The sequence below is a fragment of the Moschus berezovskii genome, chromosome 16, assembly GCF_049115385.1.
Source record: "Moschus berezovskii isolate FMDL1 chromosome 16, NW_MosBer_1.0, whole genome shotgun sequence".
NCBI lineage: Eukaryota > Metazoa > Chordata > Mammalia > Artiodactyla > Moschidae > Moschus > Moschus berezovskii.
Window position 1 is genome coordinate 72,967,595 of NC_142475.1, and position 25,412 is coordinate 72,993,006.

Below are 25,412 nucleotides of genomic sequence, written 5' to 3' on the forward strand. Positions count from 1 at the left end.
CTTAACTGTGACCTGTTATCCTGCAGGGATCTTTGAGGCCACAAGGTCAAAATTATTTTTATGATAGTATTAAGATTATTTGCGTCTTTCACTAGGTTGCTGCTCGCACCAATGGTGCAACAGGAATCAAGGCAGTGGCACCAGACTGTACTGGAACTCTTTGTCTTCCACAATGCCAACCCAAAGAGAGAAACCTATGTCAGTTCTACATAAGGGTGTCCTGGGTAAAGCAGAAAAAACCAGAAACTCTGTTAAGTCTGGACCCTTGAATACATGTCATTTTAATATTGTATGAGAAGTGGGTGGTACAGGTGAAGCATGTGTGCTGGGCACTGAGACACAATGGTCATTTTGAGAAAAGGCCCTGGTTCCTTGTTTGACTAGGGAGCCGAACTAGCTGCTTTTTACATGCAACACCCTCCTTGTTTTTGTGAAAGAACAACTGAAAGGCAAACCATGGATATTCAGATTTGGGGCTTTCTCAGATGCTGACTCCAAAATGAACAAAGCAATCCTGTCATTTCACGGAAGATGAGTGAGAATATTTTTAAGTCAGAAGAGGCAGGGCTAGAGGCAGGGCTAGGACACTAATTAACACAGACGTATTTTCAGATCAATTAGTGCATATGCTCCCTGCTCCTGGAGAGTCCTTTGTGACATTCCCACATATCCAGTTAGCGGCTTAGGTGGCAGCCATTCCCCCTTAGCACATGTTGAGCAGAGCTGTCATTTGGTCCTGGTGGCCAACCCTGCATCATGGTAACTGGTTGGTTTAAGCCACCCGGGGTAGTCCATCCCACTCATTTTGTCAGGCTGAGGCTTCAGCTTGACACTGAATCTTCCCTACAAAGGACAGCTGACATCTCAGGTCTCTTGTGGACAGGCTGAGCCCAGGGCTTTTCTGACCAGGTCTCTGAAGAGATAAGCATCAGATGCTTCAGTTCTTATTATCTAAGGTATAGTTAGCACATTAGTTGTTTCATCCTAATAAGGTATGCAAGCAGCCTAGACAAATGCCCTTAGCAAATCCACCACCATTTCCCTCTCTTTAATTAATTCATATCAACCTGACCTGTGTTCTCTGCCTTCACATTTCCAAAGTTTCCTTTTCAACAGCATGAAGGGCACTGAGTTCTTTTGTCACTTGATTGTTGCTGTTTTGAAAAATCCCATTCTCTGCGATCTTTCTAGTGCGTTACTTCTTACAAGGTAGGCTAATTGTAATGGATCTTTCACCTATTCAGTAAAGACAAGGATTTCTCTTTTAATTAAAATCCGCCAAAAGCATTGAAAGGGAATATGATAAGGAGGTGTGTATGTCAAATACAATTCACTCTATGAAAAAACATTTAAAAAAATTCCACTCATGAATCATTGTGATAGATAAAAATCAATATATAAGGTCTTTGCTTTCAAGAAATGTGCAATCTAGAAAGATGGAGAGAAAAGTAAACAGACTCTTAGGATAAAATGCTGGGATGGAAATGTGAACACTGACAGGTGAGGGACCCAGGATTTGATCGGTGGACTCATCTTGATTTTCTAGATGAGGAATCTAGCCGTCGAGGTATCCTAAATTCTTGCCCCAAGTCACTCATTGATTTTTGAGCTCCAGTGTTTCCAGTAAGAACCCCTTAGCTCAGTAGGACTCAGCTTACTCTCACAAACTCACCATGCTTGTTCCTATTCTAAGGATCTTGCTTAGATATTTCCTATGTTTTTCCATTCTCTTTTTAGCCAAGTTTTGCCTGTTTGATGCCCACTTCACTTCCTGAAGCCTTCTTAATCACACCAGCCTCCTTTCGAGAGGCAGTGTTTGTCATTTACCCAGGAAGTCTCGTATGGGTGCCCTTCCTACATGTTCCCATAGAATCCTCTGCTCAGCTCTGCCGTGGTGCTTCCATATCCAGCTGCCGGCATGAATCTCCACTTAGGAGATTTCAAGCTTCCAGTGTGCACAGCTGAGCTCCTGACCCTGTCCCCAGTCAGATTCACCTGCAGTCTACGCCTGCCTCTCCCTCCTTCCCCATCTCCTAGGTTTTAGCCCCCACCAAAATCCTGAATTCATATTTGAATCCTCTCTGTTTCAAGAATCATACAACCAATTCTGGTGGCTCTAACTTAAAATGGACCTGCTCCCTCACTGTTTTCATTCAGATCTCAGTTACTAGAATAATCTCAAGCCTCAATTGTGCCAGTCATCTCCCAGCCTGCTGCCCTGCATAAGCTCTTGTGCCTCCAGCCAGAGTTATGTGTTTAAACTGTCAATTTGATTGCATCACTCTTCTGTTCAAAGACCCCCCAATTGTTCCCCATTTTTCTGAGACGAGTCCTTCCAAGGCCCACAGGGCACCCCACCCTCTCTGACCACGTCTCCTACCACTTGACCTCAGAACTAGAGCTCTTTTTGTTTTTTGCCATTCTGTGAACACTGCAGGCACTCTCACCTCAGGGCTCTGGCTTGCCTGCCGCCTCCACCTAAAGCATCCTTCCCTCTATGGCTGTACAGCTAACAGCCTTCCCTCCTTTCAGGTTTTGGCCACAATGCCACTGTCTCAATGAGGCCAATCACAGTGACTCTCCTTCAGATTCCACCCCCTTCACATCTATGCCCCAGCAGTCTCAATTACCCTAATCTGTTTTTTCTTTTCTGTAGTATTTTTTAAAATCATACTACATAATTTATCTATCTGCTTAGTGTCTTCCTCTCTCAACTAGAATGTGTGCTCTGTCTGGACAGAGATGTTGGTCTTTTTAATTCATTGCTGTATTACGAGCATCCCTAGGATGGTATCTGTGATAGTATTTGCTGAATGAATAGCTATAACTTATATGTTAACTTGCTTTACTCACTAGATAAATTCCTTGAACACAGATTGTGAATCATTCCATGTTATATATTCAACATCCAACCCAGTAACTAGCATATTGCTAACATCAATCGATAATTGTGTATGAGTCTCTCCCCACTAAATGGCTGTTGTCTGTCCTGCCCATTTTAACATTTAGTATTGACTGTCTTAATGTCTCACTGAATCTTTTGTGTGAGCACTTCAACCATTTGGTGAAACTGGCTTTTACTGCAATTAAAGGCTGCAACTCTTACTTCTTTTGAACATGAATATGTTTGATTACCTAATATATATTCTACCATATTTTTGAGTTGAATGGAATATATAGTAATAACTGGTGGTGGGTATTGTTGGTGAGGGTATAGAAGAAGTAGGGGATAAAAGTCCCCAGGAAGGTGTTTCCTAGAGACCATTGTTTCTAGTAATTGAAACAAAATCTGTAAAATGAACAATTTTTATATTTGCTTAACATGTCTTTTAATTGCCATTCATATTTTCCTACATTTATAGTGCATAGACCCTGGAACAACTCCATTTTCCTTTAGGGTCTCTTACTTTTTATGGCTGCTAAGAACTTTAGGATTGTGTGAGTCTTTTTATTCATTTATGTATGCTCCATGTTAAAAAGTGACATAAGCCTCAACATCCATCTATCCATCTGTCCATCAAATTACTGAGTGAGTTCCAGGCACTGAGGATGAAAGATGGTTAAGATATGGCCCCTGCCTATAAGAAATTTATCCTGCTTGGAGAGGCAGAAACCTAAACTGACAGTGCAGAACACTGTGTTAAACTCTAGCATAGTAGTATGTGCAGTGTGTTATAAGAGTATAGATGAAGGGCACTTAAACCAGATCTAGTTAATTTATATCTTTTTTGAAATTAGTAGTATTGAGCAAGCCACTCCAGTACTATTGCCTAGAAAATCCCATGGATGGAGGAGCCTGGTAGGCTGCAGTCCATGGGGTCACTAAGGGTTGGACACGGCTGAGCGACTTCACTTTCACTTTTCACTTTCACACATTGGAGAAGGAAATGGCAACCCACTCCAGTGTTCTTGCCTGGAGAATCCCAGGGACGGGGGAGCCTGGTGGGCTTCCGTCTATGGGGTCACACAGAGTCGGACACGACTAAAGTGACTTAGCAGCAGCAGTAGCAGCAGTATTGAGCTGTCTTGAAGTAGTTAGGAAGTAAAGAGTAGGGATAAAGCAGGAGATAAAAACAGAGACATGAAGAACATGGAATCTTAGGACCTTTTGCAGTTTGCAGTAGGTAGAGCTCAACATTTTGGAAGTGAGGTTGGAAAAGGATGTGCAGAGGGAGTGTCCAGAGATGAGGCTGGAGAAGTAAGCAGGGAAGTTCTAGGAGGGTCTTCAGTCCTAGGCCATGGAGCTTGAACTTGATCTGATAAGAAATAGGGATGTACTGAAGGATTTTTAAAGGAGATGGTGACTGACTGACCAAGCTAGGAATAGGAATTTCCTCAACCTGATACAATGCAAAAGTGTTAGTCGTTCAGTCATGTCTGACTCTTTGCAATCCCATGGACTATAGCCCACCAGGCTCCTCTGCCCATGGAATCCTCTAGGAAAGAATACTGGAGTGGGTAGCCATTCTCTTCTTCAGGGGATCTTCCCAACCCAGGGATCGAACCTGGGTCTCCCACACTGCAGGCAGATTCTTTACTGTCTGAGCCACCAGGGAAGCCCCAACCTAACGTAGGGCATTTACAAAATGTACAACTAGCCTCATACCTAGTGGTAAAAGACTGAATGCTTTCCCCTAAGACCAGGAGCAAGACAAGAATGTCTATTCTTACCACCTCTATTCGGTATTGTACTAGAGGTTCTAGCCAGGGCAATTAAGCAAGGAAAAAAATGCACTCAGATGGGACAAACAGTAAAGCTATCTGTTTGCAGTTGACATGGTCTAGTGTAGATAAAATCCTAAGCAGTCCGGTTTTTAGAACTAACAAATGAGTTCTTCAAGGTTGTTAAGATATAAAATTAATATTCAAAATTAACTATATTTCAGTATACTAGCAATGAAAGCTAGTTTGATTTAAAATATTATCAGAAAGAATAAAATACTTAGAGATAAATTTAACAAAAGAAGTGCAAGGCTTATACAACAAAAAGTATAAAATATTTTTGCAAGTACCTAAACATCTAAATCGGAGAAGGAAATGGCAACCCACTCCAGTGTTCTTGCCTGGAGAATTCCAGGGACAGGGGAGCCTGGTGGGCTGCCATCTATGGGGTCGCACAGAGTCGGACACGACTGAGGCAACTTAGCAGCAGTAGCAGCAGCAAACATCTAAATCAATGGGAAGACATCTCGTGTTGATGTATTGGAAGACAATATTATTATGATGGTAGAACTCCCCAAACAAGTCTAGAGATTCAGTGTAGTCCTTATCAAAATCCAAGTCCAATTTTTTTCAAAAATTGACAAGCAGATCCTGAAATTCATGTGAAAATGCATGGGACCTAGGATAACCAAAACAATCTAGAAGAAGAATAAAGTTGGACAACTCACATTTCACAATATAAAAGTTACTTCAAAGCTACAATGGTCAAGGCAATATTATACTAGCTTAGTATAGACATATGGATCAATGGAGTAAAATTGAGGACCCAGGAAGAAATTCATACATTAATGATCAGTTGATTTCAAAAAAGGAAATCTATACCATATAATGGGGAAAGGGTAGTATTTTCAATAAATGATGCCTGAATAAGTGAATATCTTATGCAAAAGATTGAAGTTGGAACCCTACCTTATGCTATAGACAAAAATTAACTCAAAATGAATCATAGACCTAAATGTGAAACTCTTAGGAAAATGTATAGAAGTGAATTTTCATGACCTTTGGTTACACATTTGTGTGTGTGTGTGTGTGTGTGTGTGAGAGAGAGATACCAAAGTAAACACAAGAAAAGAGAAAAGTTGATAAATTAGACTTCATCAATATTAAAAACTAAATTAAAATTTTAGTTTAAAATTCATCAAAATTAAAAACTAAATTAAAAATTAAAAACTTTCATGCTTCAAAGGATTCTATCAATAAATTGAAAACACAGCTTACAGGTCAATAATAAAAAGACAAATAACTCAAAATTAGAAAAGGATTTGAATAGGTAATTCTCCACAAAGGGGTGTAAATGGCCACTAAGCACAGGAAAAGATCCTTAGTATAGGTAGTCATTAGGGAAATGCAAAGCAAAACCTCATTGAGATACTGTATCATACCAACAATTATGGATATAACTAAAAGCAAAATGAGAGAGACAACAACTCGGGTTAATAAGGATGTGGAGAAATTGAGACCTCATACATTCCTGGGAGGAATATAAAATTGTGCAGCCACTTTGGAAAAAACACTGTGTATATAAATGTTCATAGCAAGATTCTTCATAATTGTCAAAAGTGGGAAGAACTCAAATGGCCAGCAACTAAAAAATGAAAAGAAAATTGGGATAGTCATACAATGGAATATTATTCAGCCATTAAAAAGGAATGAAGTTGTGTTATATACTGCAGCATGGATAAGCCTTGAAAACATTATGCTAAGTGAAAGAAACCAGTCACAAAGGATCACATATTGTTTAATTCCATTCATATAAAACATCCAGAATTGGAAAATCTATCCAAACAGAATGTCAATGAGCAGTTTCCTGTGGCTCTGAAAGGAGTGGAGAAGTGATGAATGAGGTGACTGGCAGTGGGTATGGGATTGGGGGCTGGGCATGATAAAAATGTTTTAAAATTAGAATGTGGTGATGATTACATAGCTCTGTGAATATGCTAAAAACCATTAAATGTATACTTTAAATGAATGAATTATATGGTATGTGAGTTATATTTTGATAAAAGGTAAAAAGGAAAAACACCAAAATATGAATTATGGTTCTGTCTGGACTAAGGAATCAAGGTTAATTTTTATTTTCTTCTTCATATTTTTGGAATTTTCCAATAAGCTCAAATAAATTTTTATTTTTTCAGCTTATCATGAAAAAATATTTATTCAACTTAAAAGGAAATGGTGTATATTACAAGATAGACTTGATTTTTAAGAAGACAGTATGGAATCTTTAAAAGAATTTAGAACAAGGCAGAAAGAACAACTTAAAAAACTGTTCTGTCTTTTGAAAAAGATCTGATGAGGTCCCAAACTGAAGTGGCAACTCTGGGGATGGAGAGAAAAAAATGGAAATGTGAAAAATACAGAGATAAAATCATTTGAAATTAATAATCAATTATATAGATACAGATATACACTGTATCTGTATATATCAATTGTATCAGTGATCAGTGAAAGTCACTTAGTAGTGTCAACTCTTTGCAACCCCATGAACTATATAGTCCATGGAATTCTCCAGGCCAGAATACCGGAGTGGGTAGCCTTTCTCTTCTCCAGAGGATCTTCCTAACCCAGGGATCGAACTCAGGTCTCCTGCATTGCAGGCAGATTCTTTACCAGCTGAGCCACAAGGGAAGCCTATATCAATTGTATGTACATACCAATTGTATATACATATATAAAAACAAAATTATTAAATGTGGCCAACTTTCTTTTGGAAGGTGTACAATTTTTTGCAGAGTTACAGAAATGTATTATAGGAAAATGTAAGAACAATCAAGAAATTTAACTTTTTACCAAAGTACTCAATAATACCATGCTCTGACCAGAGAGAAATATTTCAGAATGTGCTCAGGCTTTCTTTTTTTAACAGAAAATATTAAATGAATACATCTCCCAAGATGTTTCTTTCATAGCTTCTGAGTTAGGCCCTCTCTTCTCTACATCTCTTTCAGAATTGAATTCCCCCTTCCAAAGTCTGAAAATCCTCTTAAAAGTTGCCCTGTCCTCTTGCTTTCCTAAGAATATCTTAATTAAAACCCTATTCAGTTAATGGAACAAGTTATTCATCATTTCTTCCAAATCCTTAATGAGTCTCTGGATTAAGGCATCAAGGATTACTCCTCTCAATTAATGACATTTCAGTTGGCATTAGCTTAATCTTTCAAGTTTTTTCACTGTTAATAATCTCCATTAAGTATCTTAAAATTCCTAAACTCTAATGTTATCAAAGCAGGAGAAATCATCTTTATGACTGTATTGTTAGAATTCGTTAGCAGTGGGAGGTATTTTCCAAAATCTTCCGTCCAACTTTTGTGCTCAACAAGAATTGCCCTGAACCTGGCTAGCACTTCACTTTTCCTTTTCTCCCCCATGGCACTGAAGAAACACCAGGCTAATGTTTGTCCCATCCTGGGGACATGACCAGCTGGTCCCCTTACCAATGCCTGGTTGGAACCCTGGCAAATGAAAAGTTGAATAAATAGTCATTGAAGTGAGACTTCTCTCTCATCCTTTGCAAATTCATATTACTCATACTTACCAAAAATTAGCTCAGATTTTTAACAGTATTAAATGAATACATTGGCCACTTAATGTGGAGAGCTGACTAATTAGAAAAGACTTTAATGCAGGGAAAGAGTGAGGGCAGGAGAAGACGCGGGGAGGCAGAGGATGAGATGGTTGGATAGCATCACTGACTCAATGGACATGAGTTTGAGCAAACTCCAGGAGATAGAGGAGGACAGGGAAGCCTGGTGTGCTGCAGTTCATGGGGCCACGAAGAGTCAGACATGACGTAGCAACTGAACAACAACAATTAAATGAACAAGTGGCTCTGTCATGACTCTCCCTAATATTCCCTCAGCACTGATTCATCCATCTTCTAAAATGCATTTCAGGGTGAGTTATTCAATAGCTAGGATTAAGATTAATCAAAAAATGTAAAAATTAAGTTAAACCCCTTCTTTACACCTATTCCAGTGTAAATCCTTATAGATAAAAATGATAAATTAAAAAACCATCTGAGTCTAGAAGGAAATAATTGGAAACTTTAGATAACATTTGGGAAAAGAAGACTTTCTGAGCCCTAGTGAAGACCACTTATCAGACTTGATCACATAAACATCTTCAGTTCAGTGCAGTTCAGTCGCTCAGTCATGTCTGACTCTTTGCAACCCCACGGACTGCAGCATCCCAGGCCTCCCTGTCCATCACCAACTCCCAGAGTTTACTCAAACTCATGTCCATTGAGTCAGTGATGCCATCCAACCATCTCATCCTCTGCCGTCCCCTTCTCCTCCCACCTTCAATCTTTCCCAGCATCAGGGTCTTTTCAAATGAGTCAGCTCTTTGCATCAGGTGGCCAAAGTATTGGAGTTTCAGCTTCAACATCCGTCCATCCAATGAATATTCAAGACTAATTTCCTTTAGGATGGACTGGTTGGATCTCCTTGCGGTCCAAGGGACTCTCAAGAGTCTTTCCCAACACCAAAAAGTTCAAAAGCATCAATTCTTTGGTGCTTAGCTTTCTTTATAGTCCAACTCTCACATCCATACATGAATAGTGGGAAAACCACAGCCTTAACTAGATGGAACTTTGTTGGCAAAGTAATGTCTCTGCTTTTTAATTTGCTGTCGAGTTTGGTCATAACTTTTCTTCCAGGAAGCAAGTGTCTTTTAGATTCTTGGCTGCAGTCACCATCTTCAGTGATTTTGGAGCCCCCCAAAATGAAGTCTGCCACTGTTTCCACTGTTTCCCCATTTATTTGCCTTGAATTGATGGGACCGGATGCCATGATCTTAGTTTTCTGAATGTTGAGCTTTAAGCCAACTTTTTCACTCTCCTCTTTCACTTTCAACAAGAGACTCTTTAGTTTTTCTTCGCTTTCTGCCATAAGGGTGGTGTCGTCTGCATATCTGAGGTTATTGATATTTCTCCCAGCAATCTTGATTCCAGCCTGTGCTTCATCCAGCCCAGTGTTTCTCATGATGTACTCTGCATATAAGCAGGGTGACAATATACAGCCTTGACATACTCCTTTCCCAATTTGGAACCAGTCTGTTATTCCATGTCCAGTTCTAACTGTTGCTTCCTGACCTGCATACAGATTTCTCAAGAGGCAAGTCAGGTTGTCTGGTATTCCCATCTCTTCCAGAATTTTCCACAGTTCGTTGTGATCTACACAGGCTTTGGCATAGTCAATAAAGCAGAAATAGATGTTTTTCTGGAATTCTCTTGCTTTTTCAATGTTCACGCAGATGTTGGCAATTTGATCTCTGGTTTCTCTGCCTTTTCTAAAACCAGCCTTAACATCTGGAAGTTCACGGTTCACGTATTGTTGAAGCCTAACTTGGAAAATTTTGAGCACTACTTTACTAGTGTGTGATATGAGTGCAATTGTGAAGTAGTTTTGGCATTCTTTGGCATTTCCTTTCTTTTGGATTAGAATGAAAACTGACCTCTTCCAGTCCTGAGGCCACTGCTGAGTTTTCCAAATTTGCTGGCATATTGAGTGCAACACTTTCACAGCATCATCTTTTAGGATTTGATGTAGCTCAACTGGAATTCCATCACCTCCACTAGCTTTGTTCATAGTGATGCTTCCTAAGGCCCACTTGACTTTGCATTACAGGATGTCTGGCTCTAGGTGAGTGATCACACCATCCTGATTATCTGGGTCATGAAGATCTTTTTTGTACAGTTCTTCTATGTATTCTTGCCACCTCTTCTTAATATCTTCTGTGTCGGTTAGGTCCATACAGTTTCTGTCCTTTATTGTGCCCATGTTTGCATGAAATTTTCCCTTGGTATCTCTAATTTTCTTGACGTGATCTCTAGTCTTTACCATTCTATTATTTTCCTTTATTTCTTTGCACTGATCACCAAGGAAGGCTTTTTTATATCTCCTGCTATTCTTTGGAACTCTGCATTCAAATGGGTATATCTCTCCTTTTCTCCTTTGCTTTTCATTTCTCTTCTTTTCACAGCTATTTGTAAGGCCTCCTCAGACAGTCATTTTGCTCTTTTGCATTTCTTTTTCTTGGGGATGGTCGTGATCCTTGTCAGGATATTATGAACCTCTGTCCATAGTTCATCAGGCACTCTATCAGATGTAGTCCCTTAAATCTATTTCTCACTTCCACTATATAATTGTAAGGGATTTGATTTAGGTCATACCTGAATGGTCTAGTGGTTTTCCCTACTTTCTCCAATTTAAGTTTGAATTTGGCAATAAGGAGTTTATGTTCTGAGCCACCATCAGCTCCCAGTCTTGTTTTTGCTGACTGTATAGAGCCTCTCCATCTTTGGCTGCAAAGAATATAATCAATCTGATTTCAGTGTTGACCATCTGGTGATGTCCATGTGTCCATGTCTCTTGTGTTGTTGGAAGAGGGTGTTTGCTATGACCAGTGCATTCTCGTGGCAAAACTCTATTTAGCCTTTGCCTTGCTTCATTCTGTACTTCAGGGCCAAATTTGCCTCTTATTCCAGGTGTTTCTTGACTTCCTACTTTACATTCTAGTCCCCTATAATGAAAAGGACATCTTTTTTGGCTGTTAGTTCTAGAAGGTCTTGTAGGTCTTCTTAGAACCATTCAACTTCGGTTTCTTCAGCATTACTGGTCATGTATAGAGTTGGATTACTGTGATATTGAATGGCTTGTCTTGGAAACGAACAGAGATCATTCTGTCATTTTTGATATTGCATCCAAGTACTGTATTTTGGACTCTTTTGTTGACCATGATGGCTACTCCATTTCTTCTAAGGGATTCTTGCCTACAGTACTAGATGTCTAAGTTAAATTCACCCATTCCAGTTCAGCTTAGTTGGCTGACTCCTAGAATGTCTACATTCACTCTTGCCATCTCCTGTTTGACCACTTCCAATTTGCCTTGATGCATGGACCTAACACTCCAAGTTCCTATGCAGTATTGCTCTTTACAGCATCAGACCTTGCTTCCATCACCAGTCACATCCACAACTGGTTGTTGTTTTTGCTTTGGCTCCATCCCTTCATTCTTTCTGGAGTTATTTCTCCACTGATCTCCAGTAGCATATTGGGCACCTACTGACCTAGGGAGTTCATCTTTCAGTATCTTATCATTTAGCCTTTTCATACCATTCATGGGGTTCTCAAGGCAAGGATACCAAACATCTTAAAATTCTTTAAGAAGAACAGCAAAAATAAACACTATTCACTGATAGATGCAAATTATTTAAAAAAATTGTAACATGAGAAAACATTAATTTCCTTATGTAATACAAATTTCTTACAAATTAGAAATAAAACAAAATTTTAAAACCTCAGCTGAAAAATGGTTGAAGTACATTAGCAGGTGATACATAAAATAGATAATAAAAAGGTCAGATACCCTATGTAGGAGACAGCAAAAGAAACACAGATGTAAAGAACAGACTTTTAGACTCTGTGGGAGAAGGTGCTGCTGCTGCTGCTAAGTCGCTTCAGTCATGTCCGACTCTGTACGACCCCATAGACGGCAGCCCACCAGGTTCCCCCGTCCCTGCGATTCTCCAGGCAAGAACACTGGAGTGGGTTGCCATTTGAGGGTGCGATGATTGAGAGAATAGTATTGAAACATGTATATTATCATATGTAAAATAGATCGCCAGTCCAGGTTCGATGCTTGAGACAGGGTGCTCAGGGCTGGTGCACTGGGATGACCCTGAGGGATGGGATGGGGAGGGAGGTTCAGGATGGGAGAACATGTACACCCATGGCTGATTCATGTGAATGTATGGCAAAAACCACCACAGTATTGTAAAGTAATTAGCCTCCAATTAAAAAAAAATTTAGTAATTAAAAAAAGGTCAGATAAACATATAGAAAATATTCTACCTCAGTAGTAATCAAGGTAATCAAAGCAAATTAAAACAAAAAGGGGTTGTGTGGTGGAGGCATTGTGGAGAGGTTACAAATAGTTGCAGACTTATTTTTGATACCCAGAACTGATTTTGGTTCAGGAGTAGACCATCTCATACTTTGCTGATGAATATTAAAAAAAAAAAATCTTCTGTAGAGCATCTTCAAGATACATTTCACCTCTAGAAGTTAATCCTAAGGCATTGATTCATGAAGCCAAGAAATCAGCTAAAGGGACATTGATGTTAGGAATTTACACAGTACTGAGGCAACCAAGGTCCATCTAGTCAAGGCTGTGGTTTTTCCAGTGGTCACGTATGGATGTGAGAGTTGGACTATGAAGAAAACTGAGCGCCGAAGAATTGATGCTTTTGAATTGTGGTGCTGGAGAAGACTCTTGAGAGTCCCTTGGACTGCAAGGAGATCCAAGCAGTCCATCCTAAAGGAGATCAGTCCTGGGTGTTCATTGGAAGGACTGATGCTGAGGCTGAAACTCCAATACTTTGGCCACCTCATGCGACGAGTTGACTCATTGGAAAAGACCCTGATGCTAGGAGGGATTGGGGGCAGGAGGAGAAGAAGGGGACAACAGATGATGAGATGGCTGGATGGCATCACTGACTCGATGCACATGAGTTTGAGTGAACTCTGGGAGTTGGTGATGGACAGGGAGGCCTGGCGTGCTGCAATTCATGGGGTCTCAAAGAGTCGGACACGACTGAGCTATTGAACTGAACTGAACTGAGGCACTTGAGAACATTCTAACCATTCAGCACTTGGGAATTGGTTAGTACATTATCATATAATTGAACAATGGAACATGATGCAATCATTATAAAATGACATTGAAGTAAAATGTTTAAAGAGCTAAAATACTGTTTACTGTGTACTATCAAGTAAAAAGACCAGATATCCAGGTTTAAAAGGTTTATTTCTGTGTAGGGTTCTGTGTAGTTTGAATTTTTTTATTTTTACTCACCAGTCAGGTGGATCTTAGGAATCATCACTCTGAACAGCTGAGCTGTTTCAAATCCTAAAAGATGATGCTGTGAAAGTGCTGCAATGAATATGCCAGCAAATTTGGAAAACTCAGCCGTGGCCACAGGACTGGAAATGGTCCGTTTTCATTCCAATCCCAAAGAAAGGCAATGCCAAAGAATGCTCAAACTACGGCACAATTGCACTCATCTCACATGCTAGCAAAGTAATATTCAAACTTCGTCAAGCTAGGCTTTAGTCCATGAACCATGAACTTCCAGATGTTCAAGCTGGATTTAGAAAAGGTAGAGGAACCAGAGATCAAGTTGCCAACATCCGTTGGATCATAGAAAAAGCAAGAGAGTTCCAGCAAAACATCTACTTCTGCCTCATTGACTGCACTACAGCCTTTGACTATGTGGATCACAACAAACTGTGGAAAATTCTTCAAAAGATGGGAACCAGACCACCTGACCTGCCTCCTGAGAAATCTGTATGCAGGTCAAGAAGCAACAGTTAGAACCAAACACGGAACAATGGACTGGTTCCAAATCAGGAAAGGACTACATCAAGGCTGTATATTATCACCTTGCTTATTTAAATTCTGTTTAGAGGACATCATGCAAAATGCCAGGCTAGATGAAGCACAAGCTAGAATCAAGGTTGCCGGGAGAAATACAAATAACCTCAGATATGCAGATGATACCATCCTTATGGCAGAAAATGAAGAAGAACTAAAGAGCCTCTTGATAAAGGTATAAGAGGAGAGTGAAAAAGCTGGCTTAAAACTCAATATTCAAAAAATAAAGATCATGGCATTCGGTTCCATCACTTCATGGCATATAGATGGGAAAACAATGGAAACAGAGAGGTTTTATTTTCTTAGGCTCTACAATCACTGCAGATGGTGACTGCAGCCATGAAATTAAAAGACACTTGCTTCTTGGAAGAAAAGCTGTGAACAGCCTGGACAGCATATTTAAAAAGCAGAGACATTACTTCACTGACAGAAGTCTATCTAGTCAAAGCTATGGTTTTTTTCAGTAGTCATGTATGGATGTGAGAGTTGGACTATAAAGAAAGCTGAGTGCTAAAAAAATTGATGCTTTTGAACTTTTTGGTGTTGGAGAAGACTCATGAGAGTCCCTTGGACAGCAAGGAGATCAAGTCAGTCAATCCTAAAGGAAATCAGTCCTGAATATTCATTGGAAGGACTGATGCTGAAGCTGAAGCTCCAATACTTTGGCCCCCTGATGCAAAGAACTGACTCATTGGAGAAGACCCTAATCCTGGGAATGATTGAAGGCAGAAGGAGAAGGGGATGACAGGATGAGATGGTTGGATGGCATCACTGACTCAATGGACATGAATTTGAGCAAGCTCCAGGAGTTGGTGATGGACAGGGAAGCCTGGTGTGCTGCAGTCCATGGGATTGCAAAGTGACTGAGTGACTGAACTGAACTGAATTACTTTCCAGTATCACCAGTATTTTTAAAATATTTTTTAATACTGCACATGTGTAATGAACCCTCAGTAGTGGGGTTTAGGAGTGGAAGTCGAGTTGAAAGAATCTTACAGATTTCAACAGCTAAAAGTGCTGAAAGCATCTGTGGTTCTCCTATTTAAGAAATATAAACCATTAAAGTGCTTTTTCTTGGTAATGTAGAAACTATTTTCACTGTAATAAAGCATCTTTAATACTCAAAAAATTAATAATTTCTAGGATTCCTACGTTATACTAGTGACTGTGTGTCTCTTAAACTGTAAAATTTTCTATATCACATTATAACTACTATAGAGGAAAATCTCTCTCTACTGTTTACATATTTCCATGGTGTCTTCAATATCACTTGTTGAAAGTGATTGAGGTTCTTCCCACCACCAGCCAGCCTGACTCCCTCTTTCTGCAATGCAGGCGACAGGGCTCCGGCAAGCCTCGGGAAGAGGGCCCAGCCAGGGTGGGCAGCACAAGGAGTCCCAGGAGCCAGCGAAAGCTGCAGCCCCCATCACTGCCCGCTGATGGCAAAGGCAGTACTACTCAGGGTGGGCAACAGGGCAGACCCGTGGTGGCGCTGGCCACACGCAGCAAGGTTCGAGGGACAAAGAGGCTGACTGGCAGGGCCTGCAGGTGGGACATGAAGGAAGGCAGGGAGGAGCTGGAGAGCGAGGAGGGAAGCCAAAACACCAGAAAGACTCTGAATGAGAAGGAACATGAGCAGACTCAGAGCAGGATGGAGCCGGGTGGACCCACCAGTGCCCCGGGAACCATCCCTACCCCAGCATCGGCATCACCAGAGGGGCTGAAAGAGGAGTCGGGAGATTTGGCAGCCAGTCCAGCCAGTCTGGGCTCTCCACCAAACTCAGACTTGCTTCCCCCCGATCTCTCTCTAGGAGCCGCCAGTAGCTCTGAGCCTCAGGAGAGCGCGTGTGTGCTTGGTTCAAAGCCTGGGGCCCAGGAGAGCCCTGTGTCCCGGCAGGAGGGCCATGAGCAGCCCCTAGGGTCGACTGAGCCCCAGGCTGAGCCAGAAGCCCAGACTTGTTCTGGGCCCCCCAAAGAGGCAGGGCCCCTGGAGCCCAGAGAAGACAGGCCTAGCAAGGCTGGGAGTCAGCAGGGCCTGACACCTCGGATTTGGGCCCCTAGGGGAGGCAGCCAAAGGGCGAGGGGTGCAGGAGGTGTGAGGAGCACGACAGGGGGTCCTGGCCCTGCAGGAAGATGCTGAGCGAAGCTCTTGGGAGCAGGGAACCAGGCTGGGGACAGGAGGGGAGACACTGTCCAGAGGCTACGTCGTGGGTGTGTGGTGGTTGGTGGCTGTGGCGGCCTGGCGGAGCAGTGTGGCACACTCTCCAGGGGAGTGAGACCGTGAAGGCCAGGAGCCAGCCCTGCCCCACAGGCACCGCCTGTGCATACGTGTGCTCTCACCTGCAGGTGCGGCCCCTGGTGCCTGCCCGTGCCACACCTGGCCTGAGGCTGGTGAGCTTGGTCCCGGGCCTACTGCTGCCCAGGCCACAGGCTCCCTGCCATGATGAGAGGACAAGGCTTGGAAGCGCTCGGCAGCCGGCGCACCTAGCTCCCGTCACCCCCAGGGCCTGGCCACCCGCTCCAGCTGCTGGCTCCTGGCTTGTCAGGTACCGCCAGCTCCTCAGCTGCTGCCAGCCTCAGCAGCTGGCATGGCTAGCCCAGGCCTGGACCCCTGTCCTACACACTTTCCCCTGCCTTGCACCCATATGACTCTCAGTCCCAGACTCACTGGATGACCAACGGGGGAATCTCACAATCACCTGGCAGCCTGCTACCTTTCGGGAAGAGGAGGCTGAGGCCCAGAGGAAGGGAGGCCACAGCCAGCAGGGACGGAGCTGGGGACAGAAGAGCAGAGCTCCGGTCTCCTCTGTGAAAGGAAGGATCTCGAGAAAGTCTCTGAAGCGGAGTGGGGTGAAGAGGGGACACATGGCTGCCTCTCCCCACAGCAGGGTTGGGGAGCTCATCTTCAGGGACCTCCTCCCCCACCCCCAGGTCAGACCTGAGTGCATCCTGAATGGGGGAGCGGGAGCCTGCCACCTGGGGTCGTTTTCTGCCATCTCCAACTTCCTCTTCCCACCGCCTCCCTGCACTGTGTCATGCCAAAGCGAGGTCTCAGGCAGGGACTCAAGAGGCAGAGAAACAGCACCTCCAGCTAAGTACGACATCAGGGCTCGTCTTTCCTGCTTAGTCTCTGTTCCCCTCCACCACTGAGACCCATGTCTGGTGAATTATCCACACTCCGCACAAGCTGTGGCTTCCTCTCAATTCAACAAACATTTCCTGAGCACCCACTACCAGCAATGCAGCCGGTGGGCGATGGTGACTTTGCCAGCAAGAGGGAGATGGTGACTGCCAACAAGAGGGAGAGAAGAAGCCTCGTCATCCGGCAGATCCAGGCTGCACAGCAAGAGCTGTTCTTGGCTGTAGGTGCCCGACAGGGGCTGAAGATGGTTGTAGAAGCCCAGAGGGAACCATCCCACCACTGTGTGCAAAGGTGGGCATGCCTCTCTTTCTCATCAGATGTCCCCTTTGCCCCCAAACCCCTGCTTGGATCTCCCCACATAGTCTGGCTGTGGCTGTTCCTCTCTGCTGAGGGTCCCAGGATTCACTGGCTTCTCTGTGTTCTCTTAGGAGTGTCCAGATCATCCCCAACATTTCTCTCCACTGTCAAAGGGAGGTCTGAATTGTGGCTCAACTGTGAGGCCAGGCTTCTTCACTGGCTCTTGCTCCACGAGCCACCCCCTCTATTGGGCAGGAGGGTGGAGGGGATGACCTCTCAGCAGATCAGATTGTTTCAAGTAGTGCTTCTTACACATTAAGGTGCAGATGAATGCAGACTCTAAATAACTCTGGGCTGGGCCTGGGAACCTGCGTTTCTCACAGGCTCCAGGTGCTTCCTTTACTGCGGGTTCCTGGACCACACTTTGAGAGGAAGGATCTGGATTAGAATATGTGGAGGGCTGAGGACAGGGGCAGACTCTAGACTCTCAAGGGCTGGCTGCTGGCTCTACATGGGGTGGTGGCAGGCTGCCCCTGCCAGGTGGGAGCTTCCTGGTCTCAGAGTCAGGTAGGAAGCTGAGGCTTTGGGTTAGAGGCTTGAGAGCTGGTGGTGCCAACTTCCTGTGGTGGGGAGTGAGAAAGTTGATTGGGAATGCGGTGAGGTGAAGGTGCTTGGAAGAGATGGGGATTGATCAGAGGAATTCTGGAAAGGCTTGGGAACATTCTGTGCGTGTAGGGAGAGGACCCCTGTGAGATATGAGAAGGCAAGGGTGAAAGATTCCAAGCGTAAGTGTTCCTCTTGCCATCCGGTCACACGTTTGTGACTTCAGATCATGAAACTGGCTCTGGAACCCATGACTCCCAAGGACGGAGCTGGAGTAGAGCAGGTTCAACCAGAGCCCTTGAATTCAGATGTCTCCCAAATTGTGCACCAGAATTTGGATTCTAAGAATTACAAACTTCCCCCAACTGCCAATGCTGCCAACTATACAGATGTGCCTTCATTAAAGAATATGTGCCAAGTCATGTTTGACTGTGGGTTGGAGATGTAGTTTGGGCAGAGGTCTGCTCGAGGCCTCATGACAAGACCTAAGCGGTCTTGGGCTAAAGGGCTAAGGAAAAATGGGCTTCTCTTTTGGGTGTTAGGAGAAAGGGATGTCTTGGGAGTGAGTCACTAGCAGTTGGAGAGAATGGAGTCTGGCATAGGATATCTTCATTATAGGAAGAACTGTGCACAAGGCAAGTATCATTGAGCTTTTCTTGGAAAAGGGGAGCCCTTCTTCAGGAGCAATGAGCCAGCACTTCTGGTGGCCACAAACCCTGCTCCAGGATGAAACCAGCTAAGGGGCAGGAGGGAAGGGTAAACATCCCTCCACAAAGCTTGGGGCCATGGAAATCTGCTCTGTTTCTTCCTGGATCCTTTGGTTAAAGCCTGGCTGGGAGCCTTCTTGGATGTCCTTCTCCTCTCCAACCCACAGACAAGACTGCTCCTCAAAGGTGGGAAGTTCTTCATGGGACATGGCTTCAGGAGCCCAGGCACAGAGCTGAAGGAACTGACGAGGGAGAGTGCAGAGGGCAGTAGGGGGCCAGCAGGGATATGACAGCTTTATCCAAGGCTTTAAAACAAGGCAGAAGAGGTGGAAAGCATCTCTATCCTGGCGCCAATCACCTTACAGAGGGAAGCGGCAGACCACACTGTGAGGGAGGTGTTTGGGGGATGAGAGGCAGCAAGGTAGAGTGGAACAAACACGGGCCTTGGAACCCAAGAGACTGAACCTGAATTCTAGGTCTGTCACCTGCTAGCTGGATGACTCTGGTCAATTTTAATGTCTAAAAGCCTCAGTTTTCTTCTTTGCAAAATGGAGCTAGTAATACCTACGTTGAAGGGTTGTTAAGAAAATCAAAGATGAAAATATGCAAAATACCCCTGGCACACAGTAGGCACTCTATTAGCAGTAGCCTGGCACGAAGAAGGCACTCAGTAAATGTTTGTTGAATAAATGAAGTAGTGATTTGTTGCAGAAAAAAAAAAAGAAAGTGATTGAAACTCTTCTGATAGCTCAGGATCACAACTGTGCACCATGAGCTGGCTCCACAGTGTATGATACTCTTAGCTCTATGTGGAATGGCCACAAGCACGGTGCTTTCTAGTTTTGGTAGTAAAATTTTTAATCTTCTTTGTGTTTCTTCCCTGGCTGACAGCTGTTATTTCTTGATATAGTCTATATGTCAATACGAATTAGCCCCTCCACCAAATTCTTGTTACAGACTTCTAACACATGGTGAGTTTGGAAACCATATGACCCAATTAAGAAAATAAATGGGGTTCAAAGGAAAGTTTGAGAGATTCTCTTAAGAGTAAAATATATACATTTAATGCAGGTATTTTGTCACACTTATTTGATGCTGCATGTTGTGTATTCAAGACCATCCCTAAGAAAAAGAAATGCAAAAATGTAAAATGGTTGTCTGAGGAGGCCTTAGAAAGATCTGAGATAAGAAGAGAAGCTAAAGACAAAGAAGAAAGGGAAAGATATACCCATTTGAGTGCAGAGTTCCAAAGAATAGCAAGGAGAGATAAGAATGCCTTCCTCAGTGATAGATGCAAAGAAATAGAGGAAAATAATAGAATGGTAAAGACTAGAGATCTCTTCAAGAAAATTAGAGATACCAAGGGAACATTTCATGCAAAGATGAGCTCGATAAAGGACAGAAATGTTATGGACCCAGCAGAAGCAGAAGATATTAAGAAGAGGTGGCAAGAATACACAGAGGAACTATACAAAAAAGATCTTCATGACCCGGATAATCACGATGGTGTGATCACTCACCTATAGCCAGACATCCTGGAATGTGAAGTCAAGTGGGCCTTAGGAAGCATCACTAAGAACAAAGATAGTGGAGATCTTTAGCTTCCTTTGGGAGTCAGCTACTGAGTTGGGGGAAGGAGGGACCTCTGAGTAACTGGCAGTATTCTTTTTCTTAATCTGTTTTTGGTTACTTGAATGTTTTCATTTTCTGAAAATTCACTTCGCTGCATGCTTACAATTTGGGTAGTTCTCTGGATGTATATTAACACATCAATAAAAAGTTTATTGTGTAAAAATTAGGCCCTTCTAAATGTAAAAACAAAATACTGCACTTTGAAAAATTATCTTTGAGCTAAAATGAGTTAACTATTCTTACTGGTTTCTTAACAACAAATACTTTGATGTAAATGGAGACTGCACTTTGTCAGCTATTTATTCTCACAAGTTCCACCTTCTCTTGTGAGAAGCAACAAAAAGTCTGGGGTCTTTAGTTGGTCTCAAAGGCAACTAAAATCTTATTCAGAACTGATGTTTCACTGATCAATCCAGTCAATCGTTCATGGTTTTTGTTTTTTTTTAAGTGATGATATGTTATTCTTCTGCTCTGCTTATTACCAAGGGCTGTACATACTAAGTTGCTTTCAGTTGTGTCCGACTTTCTGTGACCCATGGACTGTAGCCCCTCAGCCTCCTCTGTCCATAGGATTCTCCAGGCAAGAATACTGGAGTGGGCTGCCATGCCCTCCTCCAGGGGATATTCTCAACCCAGGGATCAAACCCTCATCTCTTACATCTCCTGCTCTGGCAGGCGGGTTCCTTACCACTAGTGCCACTTGGGAAAACCAAGGACTGTTGAGAGGATCAAATAAGGCACTGGGTGAAGGTGGTTTAACTGCCAGACTAACAGTAAGTATCATCATCAACACCACCATCATCATCACCAGGTTTGATTATTTTTAACCTAGAGTAGAGATAATGAGCTTCTTCAAGAGGCGGTCTCACCCTATGGTTATTCTCCTTATTTCTTGTACCATGAACACTAGACTGGCCCCCAATTTAGCCAGAATAGCCAGGTCAGGGAGTGTGTGTGGGCTCAGTCATGTCTGACTCTTTGAAACCCCCTGGACTGTAACCCTCCAGGCTTCCTGTCCATGGGCTTTCCCAGGCAAAGATGCTGGAGTGGGTTGCCGTTTCCTCCTCCAGGGAATCTTCCTGATCCAGGGATTGAAACCTTGTCTCCTGTGTCTCCTGCATTGGCAGGCATGTTCTTTACCACTGAGCCACCTGGGAAGCCCAGGATGTGTGGCAGACTTGCTATTTATGATCCACGGTGAAAGGAACCATCACCAATCAGTGCCAGCATTCTTTTTTCCTGAGCTGCATTTCAGTTGTTTAGATTTAGTATGTGAGGGAAAGCCTGTTTTTCCATCCCTGACATAAGCCCTAAGGCAATTTCGATGAAGGTAAAGTTATAGATTTGCAGCACTGAGCAATAAAAAGTGTTCTAAGAATGGTATAGACCAGTGTTGTCAAGGGCTTATTCTCTCCCACACCTGCCTGCTTCTGTCTTCACCATCTCATTGGTTGGCATGACGCCAACCCTTCACCCAAGCTGCACACCCAAGTTTCATCATGGACTCCTCCATCTTCACTTTCCATTCTCAAGCATCCAACAACCAATCACTGCCTTACTTGACTTCCTATGTGAAAGTCATTCAGTCGTGTACGACTCTCTGTGACCCCATGGACTATACAGTCCATGAAATTCTCTAGGCCAGAATACTGGAGTGGGTAGCCTTTCTCTTCTCCAGGGGATCTTCCCAACCCAGGGATCAAACCCAGGTGTCCCGCATTGCGGGCAGAGTCTTAACCAGCTGAGCCAACTTCCTATGTAGTTATTGAAATCTTTTGGTCACTTCTAATTTAATCTCTTACTTCTTACTTGAATGATTGCAGTTGTCTTTTATTTGGTTCCCCACCTTTGACTCTTCCCTGCTCATACCTGCCAAATTGATCCCATGGGAAGCATCAGTCTGTACTGTCATCCTGCTTCAAGATGGCCCTCAACACCTGCAGAAAGAGACCAAGCTCCTTAGCATGGCACAGGGGTCACAGGCTCCTTGCCTGGTCCTGGTGCATGCCAGGATTAGGAACTTGGTTCTGTTTCCTTCTCTCTTATTGACTGAGGTCTTGCCTCTGTGGTCTCCCTTCTCGTTGGCTCAGTGGTAAAGAATCCATCTGCCAGTGCCAGAGACGCAGGTTTGATACCTCAGTCAGGAAGATCCCCTGGAGGAGGACATGGCAACCCACTCCAGTATTCTTTCATGGGAAATCCCATGGACAGAGGAGCCTGGAGTCTATGGGGTCGCAAAGAGTTGGACATGACTTAATGACTAAAAAACAAAAAACAACTTGCCTCTGTATTTTTGCCCATAATACCTTCTTTGCCTGAAATTTCTCTCAGCCTGCTTTCACTTGGCTCTTCTGCACTCAGCTGTTAAGAGTCAGTCAAGATGTGGCTTTACCCAAGAGGCCACTCCTAACTCCTCCTGCTGGAACTGGGATTGTATTAACCTGGTGTGTATCTCCTTTCTTGCACATGCAACATCGTTTTCATCATTTGTTTGTAGAGCTGCCTCTCCTCTGAATGATGACTTGCTGAGAGTAGGGACAGCATCTGTTTATTTTTGTGACTGACTCAAAGTCAAGTCTTAGTAACGGTTTCTTGAATGGATGAATCCAAGTATTGGCCAGGTCTATAATGCATGAGAGTCCAGAAAAACCATTTATCAACAACATGCCAGAGACAGACCTGTTTAATTGGAACTGTTTTAAATGGGCCATCCTATCTGCCATCAGCATCACTGGAGTGTCATTACCTCTAATCATCTTTCTGAGTTTAATGGATACTTAACAAGGTAGAGCATTACAGGGGACATTTTATTCCTCTAATATTTCTGTAATAACATATTCTACTATTGCAAACTCAGGATTGTAGCTTTGTGGACTGAGAAGGTAAAGGGTAGTTTGTTTAGAGGAAAATGTTCTTCAGGCATCCCTGGAGTGTTCAGAATGAAATAAGAACCTTCTTGGCAAAATATATACAAAATACCCTTTCCCTTCCATTTATTTGTATCTAATATTCTTTAATATGTGAAAAGTGTAAGAATCGATCAAAGACTGTAAATGTTACTGATGAAAAGAGTCCTGCAGTATGAAAGACATGAAGTTCAACCCCACTAATCACTCAATTATAGAAGCTTTGGGAGCAGACTTTGGTAATGATTAAGGAGATCGCAACCCGCAAACAGAAAGAAAAGGCACCTCAAGTGCCACTGTCTGAACAGGTGACCCCAAACTGGACCCAAGTCATTGACTGAGGTGAGAAGGGAGCACACTTGTTTGGGTCCAGCGAATAGCTGGTGAGATCTAATTTCAAACTTTGAAAAGTTGAGGCAACAGAGAAAGAATTTGTCTGCCAATGCATGAGACACAGGAGATTTGGGTTCAATCCCTGGGTTAGGAAGATCCCCTGGAGAAGGAAATGGCAACCCTCTCCAGTATTCTTGCCTGGGAAAATCCCATGGACAGAGGAGCCTGGCGGGCTACAATCTATGGCCCAGGCACTTTTCATGCACTATTTAATTTCTACCATAAATCAGTGAGGTAGTTCTGTTTTACCACCACATCTTTACAGACAACAAAACTAGAGCTGATAGAGATAAATGACTTGCCTGAGGTCTTTGGGTGGCAGAGCCAGGACTGAAGTCCAAATATTCAGACTCTACTCTCACCTACATTGTCTGGTTGCACCACCAGCAGCAGCACCTGGGAACATTTTTTAAGTGTAAGCTCATAGACTCTGTTCCAGACCTATGGGATCAAAAACTGGGAATAGGGACAAGGGATGTGGGTTGTAACAAACCCTCCAGGGGAGTCTGTGCATTTATGGGTGAGATCCACCGCATTATACTGCCATACCATCTATTAGAGCAGTGCTTCTCCAACATTAATTTGTATGCAGAACTTGAAATGCAGACTGATTTAGTAAGTTTGGGGGTAGTGCCTGAGGCTCCGCATTTCTGACCAGCTCCTGGTGATGCTGAGACTGATGGTTTGCAAACTTTGTGTGATAGAATGTAAGCTTCAGGAAGCCAGGTTGCTTTGTTCTCCGCTATCAACCAGTTTAGGAGAATACGTGACCCACATTTTCTGTTGAACAAATACACGATGAATCAGTGGGCCTGCATGTCTGAGTCATAGATTGTTGATATGGTGTGAATCTACTAACTTGAAATGCATCTTCCCAGCCAGCCTTTCCAAAAATATGATCACCTCCTGCCATTCATTTACCCTCAGGAACTGTCATGTTTTCCAGTGACTTTATGAATGTTTTACTGTTCTAGTCTTCCAAGTGAATAGGGCACTTTGGATTCCCCAAAGGCAAGTGAACGGATTGTATGTTTTGGAAAAGGGATGGAAAAGTAGAATATGAGAGGAGCAGGATGTGGGAAGGAGGTGAGATAGGATGGATGATGGTTGGAAATAGTTTAATGAAAAGGGCTTCCCAGGAGATGAATGCTTCTCAGTTGAACCTCTGAGCATTGCTCCCAATCCCTTCCCACCTTTGGGTTAAGAGTTGGAAAAGCAATGGAACTCCTTTTCCACTCCTTTCCCGGAGTTTGTTCAAACTCATGTCCATTGAGTTGATGATGCCATCCAACCATCTCATCCTCTGCCACCCCCTTCTCCTCCTGCCCTCAGTCTTTCCTAGCATCAGGGTTTTTCCATTGAGTTGGCTCTTCCCATCAAGTGGCCAAAGTCTTGGAGCTTCAGCTTCAGCGTCAGTCCTTCCAGTGAATATTCAGGGCTGATTTCCTTTAGAATGGACTGGTTTGATCTCCTTGCTGTCCAAGGGACTCTGAAGAGTCGTCTCCAGCACCACAATTTGAAAGTGAAACATCAGTTCTTTGGTGCTCAGCCTTCTTTATGGTCCAACTCTCACAT

General features: G+C 43.2%; 1 protein-coding gene and 1 pseudogene across 1 annotated transcript in view; one reads left to right on the forward strand and one right to left on the reverse strand.

Annotated features, from left to right (window-relative positions):
- The window catches only part of CLVS1 (clavesin 1), a 154,549-nt gene that overhangs the window by 70,552 nt on the left and 58,585 nt on the right, over positions 1-25,412 (reverse strand). The gene's annotated exons all lie outside the window — the stretch shown is intronic.
- LOC148775278 (coiled-coil domain-containing protein 9B pseudogene) lies at positions 1,118-16,507 on the forward strand (annotated as a pseudogene).